This window comes from Epinephelus fuscoguttatus, linkage group LG21 (assembly GCF_011397635.1).
Source record: "Epinephelus fuscoguttatus linkage group LG21, E.fuscoguttatus.final_Chr_v1".
Classification (NCBI taxonomy): domain Eukaryota; kingdom Metazoa; phylum Chordata; class Actinopteri; order Perciformes; family Serranidae; genus Epinephelus; species Epinephelus fuscoguttatus.
In genome coordinates, this window is record NC_064772.1 from 8,952,748 (window position 1) to 8,972,314 (window position 19,567).

The 19,567-nt window shown below is 41.2% G+C and overlaps 1 protein-coding gene across 3 annotated transcripts in view; it reads right to left on the bottom strand.

Moving 5' to 3' along the window:
• The window catches only part of LOC125881506 (cadherin-20-like), a 712,657-nt gene that overhangs the window by 178,050 nt on the left and 515,040 nt on the right, over positions 1-19,567 (bottom strand). The gene's annotated exons all lie outside the window — the stretch shown is intronic.

Below are 19,567 nucleotides of genomic sequence, written 5' to 3' on the forward strand. Positions count from 1 at the left end.
GTCTCCTTGCTGATTTTTCTGTCGCATTCAGAATTAGAATCTGAAATAATTTGCCGGTGTCATTAACAGGCGGCTGACTTTGTGCGCGGCTGCGCACACTTGTAAAATTGATAGTTTTAAGGCTCATAATTTTTAAGTTATTCAGTCGCCAAGGCTGTAAGATGCTACAGTTATACTATGTAATTGAAAATCAATTAAATGTTCAGTCTCCTCTCCTTGCTGGTTGTTCTGACACATCATAATCATTACCGCTTTGCCGCAGGTCTCATTAGCAGGAGGTTGGCTTCGTGCGTGAGCTTGTAAAAAATAATAACCTATTTTAAAGGCTAACTATTACTGCTTTGTAGGCCTATTTCTCAGTAATGTAGCAAGCAAACTGTTAACAATATTACTTAACATTCTATCTCAGCCCTGGAATACAAACTGTCTTGTTGCTCCCTGAAATCATTATCTGCGACGATTCGTCTAAATGACGACTACTGGTCAACCAAGAAAATCTTTGGTCGGGGGCAGCCCTACTTTATTGTTGCATCTTGAGGGGTTGACGGTAAGTTATGCGACTAAAATCTACTTGGTGAGGGTTTGGAAAACAGCATGGTTGATATTAGTCACATGAGCTGACTCAAGTGACTAATGAGTGGCTAGGAAGTGAGGACTCAGATGATAATTAACTCAACGCTGACTTTTGGTTTCACACAAGGCACGAATACCCTGGGTCAAAGTCCTGTGCTTGTTGGACCAACTTGCATGTTTTGCTCAGTTGAAGCTTTAACACTAGAAGTATAAAGCTAATGTTAGACTGCAAACAAACTATTTTACCTTTGCATAATATCACTTTCACTCAGCTTGTTCTTTGGCATAATGACCTTTAATGTCCGAGACAACCTCTGTGGACTCATTTAGCCACTGTTAGCAACTGCCTTTTTGTAAGACATGTAAAAGCTTTAACATTCACAAGTGGGGTATTAACTGATGTATTTTATGTCGTAGAACAACATTTGACTTGATCTGTGAAGATCTCTAAAACTTGTATAAACCATACCCCTATTTCAGGCATCTAACCAGAAACCCATTCAAAAAACCCATTGTCTCCAGGATAGGGGAACAGGAAGCAAACTTGCAAATCCTAGCATAGCAAAGGAATGCCCCGCCCTACTCTCCATATGACTGGCTAGTACTTGTTGCCTTCGTAAGTTGGATTGGTTAGGTTTAGGCATGAGGAATAGGTGTGGTTAGGGTATGAATGTCCGGGTAAGCCAACCAGAGGCAGAGCAAGCAGGGTCATTCCGTCACTATCCCAGGATTCGCAAATTCGCGAACAGGGAGTGCTAAAATGCTTACTAATTTCTAACCCTTTTAGGACTCATTCTTGCAGCACTCTATTTGGTAATGAAGTACTGGAGATATTGATATTTATGACCTGATGGTTGGGCTGGATGAAAAGTCAGAGGGACCACCAAAGTCAGAGGGAATCATCCTCTGGTCACCACTAATGACTGAAGCACATTTCATAGTAACCAATCCAATAGTTGTCTGACTGACCAACATACCAACATTGTACTGCTGCACCACTAGTACCACAACACATTCTCACTCCAACCTCATGACATATCGACGTTTGGTCACAGACTTTTTCTATGTCGATGTATGACCTGCAGGGTACCCTGAGTGCATTGGTTGTTGACGTTCTGAGATGACATGTCAATTTCAGCCTGTTACATGCATTGTCTGTTTTCAAAATACACTTCCGTTTTCACAGGAAATGTACAGTTTGCATACAGTCTCTTTCAAAAGAAACAGACTACGTTGGTACAACACCGCAAATTGGTTTAGGAAAAAAGAACAAGGTATGGGTTTACAATCTTGCGGGAAGCAAACACCAGTTCCCCGGGTAAAAATCAGTGGTTGTTGGACCCAACCACCACCCCTCCTGCCCATTATACTTGGACTTTTAGCCCCCTTAACTTATGTTGTTGTCCCGCCACGTTTTCTCCTGACACTGCTGGGTGCTGCTGCACAAAAATGGCAACCAAAATGAAAGGACGGTATTTTTTTGTCGGTGTCTGACACTGTCTGGAGTTAGACACACATCCAGAATTCATGACATCAGTATTCTTAACATCTTGGCTATGGCTCCTGCCAAGAAGTTGTTGTGGGAAGTGAATTAATCTTCATAGTTCCAATAATATGATAACAATAACTTGCCATAATAATTTGATAATTAATTAAACCAATTAACTCCTTAATTAGCCCATATTTGTGAGTCAATGTCCCTCGTTTCACTTATGATTTGTATAAGAACAGAGAAGTTTTGAATAACTTCTCAAGGCAGATTTTTTCCTCTTGAGGATGAGCCTGTGTGACTGTGATGTTTCTCTCGTGTATCGTTTCTAAGTTATGGTGTTTACAAAAATAAGTGTGCGCTCAGACAGATGCCACCATTACTGCATACCATGTGTCCTAGTGACAGGACGTAAAAACCACCAGCCCCTCTTCATGATTCTCTCAAGGAATAAATGAACCTGAGGACTGTAATTAAGTCCAGGTTGCTTTTTATCAAGTCACGCAGCACCAGAAGAGACCCTTTAGTTAAAGCAATAACCCACATTATGAGCTACATAAATCTACATTTTAACGCCACAGGAATTTAATTAACAAAGTGATTCTCTAAAGGGACATTCAGCAAAAGTCATAGGAAACATTGTTTTTGGTTCATACATGTATTTTTCTTAACTTTCTCAATATAATTGTTGCATGTTGTATGTGCTCATTGTATATTTTATCTTTATTTTAAATTTTTCTGCTGGTATAACCTCTTTTAAACTATTGGATTGGAAGGTTCAGAGCAAGTAAGTAAAAAAACAAAATAAAAAGATGAAGGGTGACAGTGGGTAAACTAACTGGAGAGTTTCATGGACGTATTTGATTAACTTTATTTATTTAGTGGCAATTTAATTCTGATGGAGTGAAAATCATCTCTGTGTTTATTATCTTTGTGATGATAAATGATTTCAAGCCACTGTGGAATTACACTAAATAACTCTGGACTCCAGAGCGATCTGAATATTAAATAGTAGTTCTGGGAGTAAACTTTTAATGAAAGTATTTTTGGTGTGTCTATCTAGCAGTAGAAGGAGGGACTGCTGCTTATGTAGATGAACATGCATATGCAATTATATCAAGGGACTCCTCTTCTCGTATCTGTTTTCATCCCCTTTGAGTTGTTGAAACTTGTGTGTGTAATTCAACGAAAAGCCTCTGATTAATTAACTGATTAATTCACCTTTTAGCTGCTGCATTTGGCTTCATATTGCACGTCGACACAACCGAGAAAACATGCGTCCTAATTGTCTGGAGACTAATGAGTTTCACGGCTATGAATTACTCTGGAATCGATTCATTTTTCCCCCCCTGCTTGTTTTATTCTGATGGCTGGTCGTATTTAGTGAGTGTGGATGGAACAGTTTCAAATAATGAAGTGCAGATCTGCATTTATCCCACTTATTTGAATATGTGAGGGGCTGCAGGGCTTCTTATTATTCCTTTTGTCTGTTTGTTTGCGCTCACCTCACCGAGTGTCGTTTTTAATGAGGCAAACATGATATTCTCCAGGTCTTTGCTCCGCGGTAGCTGCATCTCCTCTTGTACATCTGTGGGGCATGCGGTAAAGAAGCTTAACAAAAATATGCCGCCGCCTCTGGAGAGTCTCTCTCTCTCTCTCTCTTTCTCCACCCTTCCTCTTATGTGTTTTTAAATCTCTGTTTTTGTGCATCAGAGGCCATTACGCTCACAATAGTAGTGCTCAGAACTGGGAACAGCAAGAGGAGGAAGATGAAGAGATGATGTGAAGAAGAAGAAAAAAGGGGGAGAGGTAGAAGTTGCATCTGTATGGAAAAGGGCAGTGAAAAGACTCCAGGGTTCAAGCTCTGCCGATGAGATGCAGCTGTGCCTTAAAATCAGCTGTAATGTTATCTTTTTCTCACTTTGCAAATCCTCCATGACTCTTTTTGTCTCCCTCCCAGCATTTTATCTATTTATTTATTTTTGCTGTTGCGGCTTTCAGTGTAAGGGATCGTTACCCGGGCAAACCCCGATGCTGCTGTGTGTTCAGCCCAGAATACACACCAACAGAGACAGAATAAACATTTTCATGCTTCTCTAAGAGACATGATGCAATGCCATTTTATCTTTTTGAAGGGAAATCTGATTGAAATGATCTCACAAGACTAATCTTTGTTTTTCAATTTTTTTTGTGGGAGCTGGATAAGCAGCTGCACCGTTTTCATGTTCAATGGAGAAACACAGAATTCTTAGCTATGCTTCAAATTAATGAGAATTTCTTTTTTCCACCAAATTTCCTTTAATCAGTGCCTTTCCCTGCTTGTTTTCTTGTACACAGCATACTCCATGATACGCAGCAGATGGTTGAGACACAACTGCAAAAGAAGATGTTGACACTGTAATCTTGTGATTAATGGCACCAGTTATCTTGTGAAAACAGTGATTTTTTAACTTCCTTTTGAAAATATCCATTATTTCCTCCAGTTAGCAATAAAGATATGGGGTGATGCTGAGAATTAATTTAAGTGTGGTAAAAGCCAGGGGTAAGAATGGTAATGAACAAGTGGAAATGGGGATTCAGAGAGGCTCCTGTGCACATCCTTTACTGTTATGTATTCATTCCTTCAACATGGACAGAGAACAATGAATGATCTGAACCAGATTGCAAATGTCTGTCTGCAATTCTTGATCAGATTTTATTATTATAAATATACTGACACAAAAAAAATTATAATAAGATTGTTATGGATCTCAAAACATTATAATTAGTTCCAATGATGAACAGAGTGATAATGTTTTTCTGTAGGCCGACGTGGAAGCTAGCGTTGCCCTGGTTCTCCCGTCAAAAAGCCTATGAGATTTTTTCGCAGGGTTTTGGATTATTGCAGACAATAAGCTCTGTGGCAAACAAATGTTTACAAATGTTACACATTTTGTTCAGCAAGATCTTTACAAATGAACACCATTTTTATGACTTTTGAAGCCTGAATGCAATCACCAGAGGTAAAAAGCTAATGTAAGGCTACAAACAAAATACACCATGGTCACATGACCATGTTCTCATCCTAAGTCGTCACATATTGCAGCTTTGTCAGTGGACTTTCATGTCAACACATTACACGCAAGGTATTTTCTGCATCTGCCACTGACGCTCCAAGGCACACTAACAACGCCGGGATGGCAACAAAAGCATATGGTCAAATTTAAGCAAGGAAAGCATGTGGTTACGTTTAGAAAAAATCATCTTGGTTTGGCATTTAGGAGGTGAACACCACTCTCCTGGGTGAAAATCCAGGGTTTGTTGGACCCATCCTCCATACCTCCCACCTACTCTATAGTGTAAGTTAAAGTTCCTTGAGCTTGTGATCACCACTGTGTTTCAGGGGTCTAACCCTAACCCTCAAACCAAAAACCCATACAAAAAAAAATCCACAGACTTTGAGATGAAGGAATGGGGAGGGGTAAAATCCGAACTAATTTCTGGGTTTTAGGACTCATTTCTGGGGAACTCTACTGAGCGGACGTACAGTATGACCTTTCGCTAAGCACTGACCTGTTGTTATTGTTGCCCCCCTTGCAGATTATAACAATGGCAGTAGGTTTATCCATCCATCCATCCATCCATCTTCATCCACTTACCCAGAGACAGTTCGAGGGGGCAGCAGGCCAAGCAAAGCGCTCCAGATGTCCCTCTCCCCGGCAAGGCTTTCCAGCTCCTCCTAGGGGGCCCCAAGGCGTTCCCAGACCAGATGAGATATGTAGTCCCTCCAGTGTGTTCTGGGTCTGCCCCGGGGCCTCCTACCAGTGGGATGTGCCTGGAACACCTCCAACAGGAGGCAACCAGGAGGCATCCTGATCAGATGCCCAAACCACCTCAACTTGCCCCTCATGACGCCAAGGAGCAGCGGCTCTTTTCTGAGCTCCCTCCGGATGTCCAAGCTCCTTACCCTATCTCTAAGGTTGAGCCAAGCCACCCCACCAGTAAATCGAAAGCTTTGCCCTGTGGCTCAACCCCCTCTTCAACGGTCCAGCGTAGCGCCTGCATCACTGCAGAAGCCACACCAAACCGAGACCCCAAGATTCTTAAACTCCTTTGCTTGGAGAGGTAACTCTCTCCCAACCCGGAGGTGCAACATTGGGTTGAAAAAAACAAACAAAACAAAAACAAAAGTAGGCTCCTCATTTCAAGTTGGCGATCTTTGATTTTCCCGCTAAAATGTCAGCTGGCACTAGATTTTATCAGATCTAGATAGCTAACTAATTAAGCTCACAATATTTCCACAAATGGGTTCCAAATTTTGTCCTCTAGCTTGCTTTTAGACTGAGGCTAAAACTAAAGCTCAGTTCTAGATTTTTTTAGAATTTTGTAGAAAAAACTTTTCCATGTGAATTGCCTCGTCTCAGCTCAGCTCTGGATGGTTGATGATGTTGCCTGTGACTCAGCTTGTAAAGTTGTTACTGACTGGTTTGAGAACTTTTTTTCTTCTTTTCCCAAACATCCTAAAAATGTTTGGTGATAACATGGTTCATGCCTCCGTGTCGGCCATTAAAAACTCATTTACGTAAATCATTTACGTAAAGTTATAAAGTTGCTTAACCCGGTTGGATAAAGGAGAAACTACTCTGAATATGTCACATAAAAACACTCAAAAGTAATGCCAGACTGTCTCTGTAAAGAGTGGAAAAGTAATTAGCCTAATGACTGATGAGGTCTATCTGACTGAAATGTTGCATTTAAATAACAGGAGCCAATTAACTCTGTGTGGATTATTCTCTATCTTTTTATTTCCAATTGTCATCACACAGGTGTCTCCTATTATTCTGAGCTACAGTGTTGGAATCAGAGTTAGGGCTGAATGATATATCGTTATCATATCTATACCGAGATATGAACATGCAAGATATTAATATCCCAAAAGGCAATGATATTGACAATATAATTTCCCCATGAGTTTCCCCAGCTTGACCTGCATGTACAGCCCAGCCAATCACAAACCTCATTTCCTACTTGCCTTGGATCGACAACAAAGCCAGCCAATCACAAACATCCCCTTGAGCGAGGGAGACGTGTTGCTGCTAGCAACTTGCTAGTACACACAACACATTTGCGACTAAAAATAGTTTTGTTCGAGCAAATTAAATCATTAAGCATGCTGTGTGAATACAGATTTCAACCAGCAGCAGAAACGAAAGGCGAAACTTACCGGTTGTGGGTTGAACGAGGGTCACAGACAGGAATACGGAGGAGCGCTATGGCCACCACAAGATAACGTAGTTTACTGGCGTTTCGTTGTACGTGAAGAGCCTGGTGACGCGAGGCTACCGGCGACCGAGAAGCCCAGCTCCAGGTGAATAAGTTGGTGTCATGACTGCCCAGTAGTACCGGAACAGCCAAGCTGTAGCGCACACAGGTATGTGACGTGTCAGAGGAGAAACGAGCCATTAACATTTCCACAAACCTCACCGCACTTTAGGGACTGTTCTTTACTTATGAAGGGACTGTTCTTTACTTGTCAGGGGAGGAGGGTGGCTGGTTGATTTTTTTTTTTTTTTTTTTTAATTTATTTTTTTTATTTTGATCCCCCCTTTGTTATTATATATATATTCCATTGAAATATCATTGATGTATTATAGAAAAGTGATTTATCTTTTTATAAATGACAAAAGGCACATCTGCCTCATTTTGGCTGTGGTATCCTGATACTACTCAGAACTGTGATACTTTCACTGGTATCGTACCGTGGGTCCCAATTTTGGTACCGTGACAACACTACCGAGGACTGTATGAACAGTGCCTTGCATTAAAAGACACGGCAGGGACATCTGGGTCCTCCTGTGTCAAGCCCAAGCAAGGTCGGATTGCCGATGCATTCAGTAGCATAATGCCATACCAATCGACGTCCAGCAGGCACAAAGACATTACAAATGCTATAACGTACCATATTGCTACACAGGATTCCTGTGTATTCAGTCGCTAAAGAGGGCTTCCAGAAAATGGCTCGGACTCGTTTTGTTTTGTTTTTTTTAATTTTTTATAAAGAATGCTTAGTTTTCACTGAACCCATAGTCATATCGTATCGTATCGGTATCGAGATATCTGGCATAAATATTGAGATATGAAATTTTCTCCATATCATTCAGCCCTAATCCGAGTGTAATATCACAATGTCAGCTATCACTCCGGGGATAAAATAAACATTACACAATTAAAATGCTGCTAAGATCATCATCATCATCATCATCTGGTTAGTGTCCTAAATGATCTCTTTTCTATTTGTCAGCAGCTCTGTTTAAAAGTGAAGAAAAAAGGAGCCTGAAACAATGAAATTATTGTACTTACCAATCAAATATACTCTTTTTACTTGTCACTATAGATATTTGTCCATGGATAAATTTTTTCCTGTGACGCAGTTGCTCATTTGTCGGGGAGTCGACAGCCCTGTCCTTTTGTTACTCTTACTATAAACCTGCAGATTACAAAAATGGTGGCAGGGTTAGTGCTTGAAATTTTCTGTAATTTTTTAAAATGATGGGTTCTTGATTTCATTCAGGCAACCTTCGATTTTTCCCACCAAAATGTTAATTGTCATTAGGTTTTATCAGACATTGTTAGCTAACTAATTACGCTAGCGCTAACTAATTACGCTAGCATTTGTTCTACAAATGGTTTAAAAATCTGTCTTTGGCTCACTTTCTAATGTTTAAAAAGGGCACATTTTCAAAAACAATCTTGTAAAAAGTGTCTCAAATATGCACTTGACTGTTAGGCCACATGCTAAAAATCTGAGGCCAAAGCCAGAGCCCCATTTGAACCACAGATTTGCAACAAGATTAGGGAGAAGTTTTAGCACTGTGTACTTCAGTGACTGGATTGAGAATTTTTGGTTCTAAAAACATTTTGAGGATGTTACAATGCAATGCTCTAGTAATGTTTTCAGCAGACAGAATAACAGGTTGTGATCTGATCCTCTGAAGCTAGCCTGCTCTGCAACAGGTTAGCTGTTCAGCATAAGCTACCGTAGTGATTTATCCCAGTAAAGACTGAACTATTTTCATGGTCCTGAAAACCTAGGGTTAACACTTATGTGACCTCTCTCACTCTGAATCCTGCTTTGTAGTACAGGCCTCAGGACTATAACAAAGTTGTTAGTATAATGGATGTGCTGTCTCTGTCATAGAGTTACTGTAGCCCTTGTGTTATTAGATATGACAGGGCTGTCAACTTTGGGTACTTGGCTGAAGTGAGATTTTGATACCAGGGGCTTGATAACCTGTTAACTATAGGGGAAATTACTTTTTTTTTATTATTTTAATAAAAAAGCTTTATTTTGATGCTTTATATGCACTCTAGCACATTATTTTTAATTCAATGTATACGCTCAAACATTTAAAAATAAACATATAAGAACTACTATGATTTGAGTGGGCCTACTTCTTCTAAAGCTGTCAATAGCCTACCAACATCCCCAGTTAAAGAAAGGGTGACAATAAAGCAAGGCAGTTTGTCTGGGGCCAAATCACTAAATCTGTCTCTGATAATAATGATGAAAGCACAGCTAAGAGTGGTTAGATGAAAGACATCAACTAATGCATCCTAAATTCCATCCAAAGTCTGACTGTTTGTTAATTCAGACACTTTGGTGCTGTGAGGAAAAGGTCCGCTCTTTGTCTGCGTCTCTCACTGTGCCGTCAGTTTGCTCTCTGATCAATCTATCAGAGATCTTATCAGCAATAACACATATTTGCTTTTCTCTGCATGAAAAAAAGGTACGTGTGGCGTTCAACTTCACAAGATTGTTCAACTCTGTTGTGTGTTTAGCTGTGATATTTGCCATGGTGTTCTGGGGCCCAGTCTCACTCCAAAGTCGTCCAATGAAAAAGGGCATCCTTTAACATTGGCATGATATGTGGCTGGTTGCCGTTATACCGACTTTCAGGAGAGTGGGAGAGTGGTGTTGGCGTCCCGTAAGATTCTAAAGTCCTGTTCTTTTTGCTTAATGCCTGGTTCACACTACAAGTTTGTCCATTCTGATGGTCACTATGTCACATTACGCGATTGTGGAGTCATAAAATCGTGCCTATTTTTGCCAACAGACAGACTACACGAAGGCACACACCAATTTATTCATGGTTGTCCTTCACGGGAACTGCCCATTGGTTCGACAACCCATTGGTTCGACATCCCATTGTTCCGACCATATTAAACTCATTGTTCCGAAGTCCATTCCGAAATCATCATGATGCCCTGTGGTTAAGGTCTGGTTAGGTTTAGGCACAAAAACCACTTGGTTAGGGTCAGGAAAAGATCATGGTGTGGGTTAAAATGAAAAAGAAAGTGACAAACACATAAGCTGTGAGCCTGTTCCGCCTCAAGCCGGTTGCGGCGCACCATACGCCCGCTGCAAGCCATTCAGCACCACGGACAGTTGGACTAATGGGATGTCGAACCAATGGGCTGTCGAACCGATGACATGGACCCGTCTTTCATGACGTGCGTAATGTCATCGCGTTGTTCTTGTCCTATTTTTATTACTTTTACTATTATTTCAGTCACTGTGTCTGTTCATGTGCCAGCCAAAATGTTGTAGTAATGTGAAAAAAAGTGCCACCAGATGGCAGGAGCCACATTTGAAGTACTGCGTGCAAACTATGTAAGTCACTGAATCATCCACGAGTTCCTGCTAATGTTTCACAATAAAAGCCTATTTAGAAAAAGAAGGTATTCTCTCAGCCAAAGTTATGAGGGGCTTTTAATTTGAAACAGATACAGGAAGTGTTGAGTTTGACATGATGGTGATGCATTAACTTTATTGAGGTAAATGGGATAAAAAGTAAAAATATAAAAATACAGGGGAGATAATAAGGCCTGTTTATAATGTAGTCTATTTCAAATGAAGCTGGTAGCCTCTGCAGTTGTGCTAAGTAAAAGCCACTGTTTTTTGCTTTTTTTACTTTATGTCCATCTCCATTATAAAGAAATAACATTGTTTGCTAGCTTGATGCTAATGGCAGTTCTCACCGTGTTGCTAAAGTGCCTCTGCTGTTTCATACCATAATTTTTCCCTTTTTACTCTTTGTGGTAAGGTCCCTAGAGGAAATATCTAAAAGACTTGGTTGTTGTTGCGGTACAGTTGTCCTGGTAGCAGATCACTCTGTGTTCCTATTGGTCAAAGTGACAGCTATGACAGGAGAAGTCGTGAATGACAAAAAGAAAATCAAACATGCTAGACTTTCTGTTGGAACGACGTGAGGTGTCTTAGACGTGGCGTCGCTTGTTGTCTACTATGACACTAAATGAGATGAAACGATGGGTTATTGCATACGACACTCATTGTCGTTCACGTTCCATGCCGACACTGTTTGTTGTTGCGTTGGGCTATAATCGGGCTGATATTGTTTAGTGTGTACCAGGCATAAACCCAACCAAGTGCGTTTGTTGCCTAAACCTAATCACTTGTGTTTGTTGCCTAAATTCAACCATGTGTGAAAATTGTTGAAGGAAAAAAAAAAAACATAGGTTTGCGGTGTTGTACCGACATAATGTGTTTATTTTGAAAGAGTCTGTATGTAAACGGTAAATTTCCTGTGAAAACAGAAGTGTATCTTGAAAGAAGACATACAGGCAGAACTTGACAACGTGTCCCAGAATGTTAACAACCAACACACCTAAGGAACCCTGCAGGTAGTATGTGGACATAGAAAGTCCATGACCAAGCGAGGTCGGAGTGAGAAAGAGTTGGAAACCCTGGAATGATAAGTAAATTCTAAGGTCAAATGATTGTTTCACTCTACTTGGGCTGCTTAGCTTAACTAGGTAGTTTGTTCGTTTTTGAAATGCTTTCTCACTTAACATTACAGGACGAGAATGAAGAAGAGGACAGAGCTGCATCCAGGACCCTCCTCCTCAGTGGGTAAACGATAAACAGAGTATTCCAGTTGTAAACAGGGCTTTTTTTTAAACCTGTAAACCCCAAAACTAATGCAGTTAGCTGATATGCGCCTTTGAGTAACAGTATTACTAACGTTACTTCATTTAGCCAGGAAGGTCTCATTGAGCTACAAGATCTCTTGTTCCTGGATGTCCTGTAGGTACTAAGCTAGTTAGCCGGACATGCTAAGGATTGAAGCGTATACCACAGAATAGCCTATAAACACACTGTTTAATCCAGTCTTTACATTTTTGCTGTTGTGTTTTGAAAATCCTTTAAAAAAAGACACCGCCCACCAACTCCTTTAAACACTAAGTATTGCTCTTACTACAGCCCCATGCGCACCGACTTGGTTCAGAGTTGCAGGAGTTTGGCAAGAACGACCATCTCTGGCAGGCTGCTGCACTGAGCCGAGACATGGAGGTCTGGGCCTGTGATAATCCCAGTCCAAATGTCTCCCTTTTGTGCAAACAAATCCCACCGATAGGGCCAATTCAGAACTCTATGAAGAACCACAGGCGGCAGATTTCTCTGAGTAAACCCTTATGTGAGAGGGAGGACTGGAAGGACATGAAAGCACTGGCTTGCCTCCTCACTCGCCTCTCTCCCTCCTTCTCGATTTTTCCTATCTGCCCCCTCCTCCCCTCTTTCTCTTCCCACTCGAGTGTTTGCCCAACATCCTTTAATTTGAGGTATTTTGTGACTGTCTCAGCCGTGGTGAGGGACAGCTCTGCAGCATTCAGAAAGCTCTCCAGAATCCTTTGAATACCCATGTTTATGCTCTTCTAAAAGATCCACAAGCAGCACCTTCAGCACATCGTAGATGTAAAGAAAGCAGCTCTCTCGACGGTGGCCAAAGTGTATCTGTGAGCAAACTGTACCACATCAAACAAAACATTGCAGCATGCTGACTAACAGGCCTGCTTTTCTGGCGTTTGCCTGCTGACATATTTTCATAATTCATCAGTCATGATTGGTAATTGGATTCAAAATTATTTTTATTGTTAGATTTGGAAAGAAATCAATGTTGTTTGATTTTACAGCCGCCCATTTAAATCTGATTTGCATTCACCAATTGATGACACCCTGTGATATAATATACAAAAAGAACAGATGTTGATTAAGAACAAATTGCAAACACAGAAGCAAAAACATGTCCTTGTTAACCTTTATCGGAGGAACAGCGGACCAAGAAGTGTTTCCACCACTGTAAATTTATGTGATTGTCTTATTTTAATTATCCATATTCCTTAACACAGTACCAAAAAGGTCTGCTAGAATATACTTTAATAAGTCTATGTCCTGGCTGTCAGTCTTAATTATTCCAGCTTGGTTTCTAATATTATTGATTTTTTTTTCAGTTTGATTTTTAGAGTAGCTCTGAATACTACAATACCTGGGAATAAATATGGACTGATTTAATTTGCCAAATGTTTTATCTGGTTTCAAGATGTCACCCCCCTTCAAAATAGTGGACTCAACTAGCAATGTACCCAACATGGGGAGAATTCTAAGTAATTTGCATCACAAGTAATTTAGTGTTGTTTGAATTCATACTTTGAAAACCATTGTTTTGTGTCCAAAACAAAACTGGTGCCATTTGTATATGAGAGTCAAGCCCCTGAGAGGGTGCTGGGCCTGGACACCAAGATGGCAACTATTCATTCAAATTGAGTTGCTCGCCTGGTACATACGTCAAAAAAGTTTTTTTCAAAAAAATGTCTGGGTTTACCTCTGCGGTATGCGGCTCATTGAATACACGCAGTATTTTCACCTGCTGGCTCCACCCACGAGATCCCACTCGGCTCACAGACCTTATATTGCGATGACATCATGGGTTTTTAAACTGCCTTTCTCGGCTTCAGGAATGTTTTCCAAATACAAAACCACCATGGCTCAAAAACACAGAAATGACAGATTCATAATTTTTGTATTTCAAGGTGTTTTACAGTTTAACAGACATATTTTTTTTTAGAATGGTGGCCTATGGGGAAAATGCTTTTTTGGTTGCAGGGCATTTTTTTTTTGCTGCAGTAACGTGAGTGGCTACTGGGAAAATTTTGTTACAAGACTGAGCAGTTTTTCTGGCTCTGTCACATGATGCCACTGGGCCCAATACTATATATACTTTTTCCCATAGACTTAAATTGGGAATGAGACGCTTGTGTATCAGTGGATAGATTTTTCTGAGCGCATTAACCCCTGAAATATGACTCGTTTCACTCTTAGGACTTGATCCACTCGGTCCAATAACATTTCAAAAGTCTGAAGAGGCTGCAGGATTAAATCAGTGTTTCCACATTTAGGTTAGCAGAGCACTAAACTAGGCACCTGGCCAGCATAAGTAAGCTGCTCTGCTCACAGAAGTCTGTGGTGCTCTTGCTCAATGGGTCCAACAATGTGGAAGATTTGGGTAATTTCGGCTTTTTGAGCACCTTCATAGGAATAAACAGGGCCCCACCTCCAATGCTGTGTAAAGTTCTCTTTTATACATCCATGATGAGACTAAATGCATTAAGTGGGTAAAAGGGCCCCAGATTTGTGTGCTTCAGCTTTGTCAGCTTTCTTAAAAGTATAATCTTTATCCTCAACATAATTCTAAGGAAGCTGACTGAATATTTCTTAAAAGGCTTTATCAAACAACCAGTTACTTTCTAATGCAATAGTTAATTTTTTGCACTGACGATTCATTCTAGCGTTCTGTTCACTCGTCTGTCCATCTAGCCAAGCCTCAACTGTCAGTCATCTAACATTGTCTACAGAATATGAACAGGGCTTTAATTTTATAAAGCCATGGCCACCAAAAATTGACTCCTCTTTCTTCACAAGCTCTATTGAAGAAGGAATTCTCTAAAGCACTGTCCCAATTTCATATTACACAGTCACTCTAAGTAGATTTCAAGTGTGTAGTGTGTTTAAACTGGAGTATGCGCACTATAAATTCTTGAATTTTTATTGTGCTTTCTATTAAACCTCAGTGCATTCAGTCATTTCTTGTATACCAGCTGCAAAAACAGTATGCTGTTTTCAACCTATGGAGCTTTTGACCCCTTAATTCAAAGCTGTATCTCCTTGTGATCCCTCTTTTTAAAGTGCATGTGAGGTTTGAGCAGTTTATTTGAGATTAAATGATTTTTCCTGTTTTATTTGGACACATTTTATTGGCCTGATGTGGTAAAACTGTTTACTATTTTAAAGAAAAACAAAAATCACATGAAAGTCTGAAATACAGGGCAGAATTTAGTTTTTTCTTGTACGCTGGTAACTTTGTGATACATCTCAAAACTCCTGGTCTCTGTCCTGACCATAGACTGCATAAAATAATGAATGTAGCCTCTGTTTGGTTTTACGGACTATAGTTTTTAATCCTCAATTTTGGCATTTTGGCCGTCACCATCTTGGTTTTTGGGAGCCAGAAGTGGTAAGTCCTGTGACAGGAAAAAAAAAAAAAAAACACATGACACTACCAGGAAGAAAGCACTCAGAGCACTGTGCCCAATTTAGTTAATTTACAGATAACATGCTGATATTTCCCCTCCATCAACCAATGGACTGGTTAAACATCAGGTACAATTTTAAGTCAACCAAGATTTTCTTTGGTCGAATACAGCCTTACTTTGAGTGCAACCAAACACTGAAAAAGACTTTTTTTTGGGCGACCGAATAGCAATAACTAGATTACAGCTATGTCTATCCTCTGCGAATCTGGGGTTACACCATGGTTATCTCACCAACTCAACAGCACCCACCTATCGCTCAAAACAGCCATGCCCTTATTAATTCAACTGTAATGCCATGTACAGCTGTCATAAACAGGGAACTAAACTATAGAGTGCCCCAGGAATGAGTCCTAAAACCTAGAAATGAGTTAGTATTTAGGCACTCCTGGTTCCCTCATCTCAAAGTGAATTGTTTTTTTTAAATGGGCTTTTGATTCAATGTCTGACATATGGTCTGTGATTACCACAAGCTTAAGAGACTTTCACATTTTGTTCTATGACATAAAATATGCTGAAAATGTTTGAAGATTTTATGTGTCTTAAAAAAGTGGTTGCTAACAAGTTGCAAAATGAGACTACAGAACATCATCATACCAAACATGAATTAACAGCTTTGTTGTGGTGGTGACATTGAATTATGCAACCAAGCTGTAGTTGTTTATATCCTAACATAAGCTTTTTACTTCTGAAAGCATTTAGGCTTCAAAAATGATGAAAGTGGTGTTTGTGAAAATTATCTTGCTGAACAGAACGTGTAAGTTTCATAATTGTTTGATTGCCACAGACCTTATTTTCTGCAGTAATCCAAAATCCAATGGAACAATCCCATAGGCAAGGCAAAGCTAACTCCTTTGTCGACCTACAGAAAAATATCATCCCTGGAGCACTCTATGGAGACCAGTACTGTTTTTGCACCAGGCTGTAAATGTGTATTTCTACTGTGATGTTGAGCATTTTTGACATGGGGGTATATGGAGAATTACTCGCTTCTGGAGCCTGTCTCAAGTGACCAATGGAGGAACTGCAGGTTTTGGTACTTCACATTGGCATCATTTTCTGCCCTGCAGGTTGCTGTTTGGTCCTGGCTCCCCACCATTATAAGAGTGTTCATTTGACCATTGAGCAGTTACACTCTGTTTTGTGCCTTGCTCAAGAGTCCACTGATTATAGGTCTCAAGGGACGGGGGGAGCTTTCCATATTAACTTTGAACCAGCAACCTGGTGTTCACACTTCATAGGCTTATAATCTGCTGTCTCCCCTGGCCGGGCATCGACTTACACAATAGCAGAGTCTGCTGAGACTGCGTCCTCGGTCTCAGAGAGGTTTATTGCCTTTCTCTCAGTACACTGAGCTCTTAGGTGAAGCTGCAAAACAAAGTCCTTTTGATAATTACAGTCACTGTCATTTGTTTGTGGAGCCTCTTGTGATTTATCCCCACTGAATGCATCTGATTCATCATTGCTCCAAAACATTAGATTAATTCCCTGCTTTGGCAAGCAGCCTGCCAATTACTTTTAGGGTCAACTGTAATCAGCACAACACTCTTGTGCTATTGTGTAGATTAGATGAGGAGCGTATCATTAAACAGGACAATAGAGACGCTGAATGACCAAATCAGGACGAGTCTCATGGAGGCCTGCTTTTAATAAACTAAAGTTGAGGTCACACAGAAAGTTTTTCTAAGCCCATCCGGACCATCCAGTCTGGTCTGGAGGGTTTCCCTGTGGCACTAAAAGCTCCATAACAGGTGATTGGTTTATTATAAGTCCAGAGCAGCTGAAATCCAACAATAATTTTGTTTGATTTTGACAAGCCCAGTCTGTCCGGGCTCATGCAAAGTGAAGCAATCCAAGGCTCACAAAGTTCTGAGAGTGATGCTGGCAAATGCTAACAGCAGCTTAGGAGGAAAAACAGAGAAAATGAACTGGAAAACAATTCACTTTTGCCATTAACATCCATTTATGAGGAAATTTAGATTCTCTCCTCTCTTTTTTTAATCCCTGAGGGAAAATTGTGTTTTGATACAGTGGCTCCGATGTAAAGAATAGAGAATTTTAAGAAGTAAGAATAAGAATGTGAAACAGAAGAATATAAGTATACAGCATAGGGTTGTGCCGATCAGATCGCCCACTGGCGATAGAAGGATTGTTTCACGATGTCTTCTTTAAATGACAATGCAATCACGAGGAGAGACGAAGAGACAGCGCATGTGTGGTGCATACTGACGAGATCGAGGCTGAGCGAGGCTGAGTGAGAGGAAACAGAGGGAGGCTGCTTAGTGAGAGAGCGGAGGGTGGGAGGAGGGGGGGAGATCAACGCCTCCGCCCGCTTGACACTAACGGCCGGGCTCCACCCGCTGCAAATGTAAGCGTCACGTCAGCGTAGTGTCACGGCGTATTCATTTGGGCTCTACTGACGGTGTACGGAAGCGACACGTAGAGAAGCCAGCGGGGTTGTTTACTGTTTGCTGAGCCGAGAGGCTGCATGTAGGCTGCATGAAATGGGTAACGGCCGGGCTCCACCGGCTGCAAACGTAAGCGTCATGTCAGCGTAGCGTTGCGGCGTATTCATATCGGCTCCACTGACTGCGTACGGAAGCGACACATAGAGAAACCGAGCCGAGAGGCTGCATGTAGGCTGCATGAAATGTTAAAGCATTTTCCACCTAAGTTATTACATATATTTGAGTTATCTACAAGTTTACTGTGCTGTTTGTCATCTACTCGCTTTCAAATGTCCGCCACGGACATTTACACAATGTCACAGATAAACATGGGTAAATGCATGAAAAAAATCATCACATATCACCTCTGATAATGGTTTATTCATTAAAAAACACATTGTGCTCGTTTAGCACACTATTTCATGTAGTTTTTATCTGCTGGAGGGTGGCGTAGGGGAGTGTAGCGCAACAAAAATAGAAGAGCATCCTAAAATAGAGAGTTGTCGCACGGCAGACGGGGGTTGTCGCACCGCTCCTGTTGCTGGTGGAGCCGCTGTAATTGATTAACAGGGGGGCGAGCTGCTACGGGACTCGCGCTGCAGATGTGTCGCGCCGCTGATGTGCCCGGTGGATCTCGGCCGTAAGTTAAAGCATTTTCCACCAAAAGGCCTCTATACACATGATCAGCTGTAAAACCGCTTTGCGCTGGCTGTCCCATTGTTTGTCTATGGAGAGGGCGGCAACGCCTGACAAAGTGGCACTGCTACCCTTGGCGTCCCGTACTGCTTGGATTTTCTGCCCGAGTGCTGAGTTTACCTCTGACCTCTGCGCCGCACCTGGCGGTGAGCAAAGCGCATTGTTCTTATCATGTGAAGGCCGCTTAAGTTATTACATATATTTGAGTCATCTGCAAGTTTACTGTACTGTTTGTCGTGTACTCGCTTTCAAATGTCCGCCACGGATATTTACACAATGTCACAGATAAACATGGGTAAATGCATGAAAAAAAATCATCACATATCACCTCTGATAATGGTTTATTCTTTTAAAAACACATTGTGCTCGTTTAGCACACTATTTCATGTAGTTTTTATCTGCTGGAGGGTGGCGTAGGGGAGCGTAGCGCGACAAAAATAGAAGAGCCGCGTAAAATAGAGGGTTGTCGCACCACTCCCATCGCCGGTGGAGCCGCTGTAATTGATTAACAGGGGGGCGAGCTGCTACGGGACTCACACTGCAGACGTGTCGCGCCGCTGACGTGCCAACACAGCAACACAATGTCAGGAGAAATTGAAAAGATATGCCGTCTATGTAAAGTCAACTTGCTAATTAAAGAGCCATTACATTACAGCCATTCAAGAGTTTTATGAAGCTGCTCAAACGTCAAAGAGAGGCTATAAGTGAACGTTTCAGCGGCAACGCGTAATGACCGCGACCCCACGCCCCTAGCCTGGTATGCTAGGTATACTAGCATACTACGTTACATTGTCATTAAAACAACTGAGTCAACTTTTGGTTTCGCACAGGAAACAAACAGCAGTCTCCTGGGTGAACGTCTGGAAATTGGCTGACCAGCCCACCCTAGGTGGGCTCTCTTGCTGTTTGGCACACATCTCATACCAAGTCTAAGAAT